This window comes from Lissotriton helveticus, chromosome 3_2 (assembly GCF_964261635.1).
Source record: "Lissotriton helveticus chromosome 3_2, aLisHel1.1, whole genome shotgun sequence".
NCBI classification, from domain to species: Eukaryota; Metazoa; Chordata; class Amphibia; order Caudata; family Salamandridae; genus Lissotriton; species Lissotriton helveticus.
This window is the reverse complement of record NC_136062.1, coordinates 214178198-214179821: the sequence shown is the minus strand read 5'-3', so window position 1 is coordinate 214179821 and position 1624 is coordinate 214178198. Positions and strand designations below refer to the sequence as shown.

The 1624-nt window shown below is 47.0% G+C and overlaps 1 long non-coding RNA gene across 1 annotated transcript; it reads left to right on the top strand.

Moving 5' to 3' along the window:
- Window positions 1-286: 286 nt before the first annotated feature.
- Window positions 287-1102, top strand: LOC144826269 (uncharacterized). Its single transcript, XR_013609746.1, has 3 exons — window positions 287-370; window positions 445-535; window positions 614-1102. It is a non-coding gene; the product is annotated as an uncharacterized LOC144826269 (long non-coding RNA).
- Window positions 1103-1624: the final 522 nt, after the last annotated feature.

Below are 1624 nucleotides of genomic sequence, written 5' to 3'. Positions count from 1 at the left end.
CGCCGTTTTTCAGAATTTACAAAATTGCATGACAGAATTGGCTCGCCGTTGCATCAATGCAACAAATAGTGAGCGACTCCACCAATGTGGTTCACTCACTTGCGCCATTAATTATTCACAATTTTTAAATTTCATGTGCATGATAGTAACACTATAATAGGCCCACATCATCCCTTCACCACTCAAAGATGGCCGCCACAGTGCCCTGGGGCTCCCATTGTTACCCAGACGTTTCGCTGCCGTAGCACGTGATACGATCATCTGATACGATCACATGTTAATGCAAGCAAAAACAATCACGGCCCCCCCTCTCCTCAGGCTCCCTAGCGACAGCCAGACCAGCTTGCATCCGGACATTGCTCCAACCTCGGTAAGTCAAACACCCTTTGGCTTACGAATCCATCTATCGTTCGTTTAATTAATCCAAATTACTTTTCTCGCCAGCGGATCGTTTTAACTGTACCGACCGCTAACCCCAGGTTTCCTAATCCTTGTTGAACCGAGAGCGAGGCCATCATTCTTTTTCTCCAAATTGGTAAGTCCAATCCCTTTCGGCTTGGCGGCCCCTGTCGCACTGTTCACTCCATTAATCGCACATGCCTTGTCTCCCCAGCGGATCGACTCTACTTAATCGACCTCCTCGAAATAAGAAGCTATCCCTTCTTGAACTCACAGACGGGTAGTCCAAACGGACTTACAGACAGCTCGTACCTTGCTCTTGCCACGGGTATGAATTCTTCAATTCACTCCTCCAATTGCGGTCCATTGTTGGGCACCATTTTGTTAACCCTCATTCTCTATCGCTTACCAGTTTCCCCTCACCAATCGGGAGCGCTTCCAAGCCCCCGCTGAACACATATTGTTCACGCACGCCTTGAGGCTCCAACCAGCCCTCACAGAGGTAATCCGCTGTTCACACACGTTATTCTCCACGGCGCACATCAGCACCACCGTTTCACATGCCACTCGGCATACCTTCACAACGGACACCGAACCCTCTATCCCCCACAACTCAACTATCGAGACGCCATGCGGAGTCTTTCACCTTTTGGCTCCAACCTCCCGCTGGCATACACAGCAAATCGTCGTGTCTCCTCTTCACCACCACGGAGGTCTTAGCATATAAATCGGGTCACTTGTTCACCCGCCCTACTAGTAAATAGCACCACCGGCATGTCAGAGTCTTGAGCACGCCCTGGTTGGCATCTCATCACTGCGAATTCTAATGTAGAAATGTGGCTTAGCTAACTTCTCGGAATGTTAAACTGTTTATTTTTTGTTCTTTTTCCCTCTTTTCTTCCCTAACAGGCGTATATATTATTTTACCAGGCAATTATTTAGCTAAGTCCTGAAGATGATCCCTTTTAATTAGAGCCCGGGATTGAAACGTTGACTGCTCTTAGTAGACATACTGTTGACCATTGTACATTATTGCCTGTATGTACTGCTCTGGGAAACACTGATAATTTTGACTCTGACAGTGCCCAGATCGCTCATTTCTTGTTTGCCTGAAGAACCTTTCCTTTTATTCTCCTTCCTCTCTCTTTTCATCCTTCCAGTACGGCGCAGGACTGTGCCTTACTGCAAAAATTGTTTGTTGCAAAAATGTATTTAAACTCCTAAA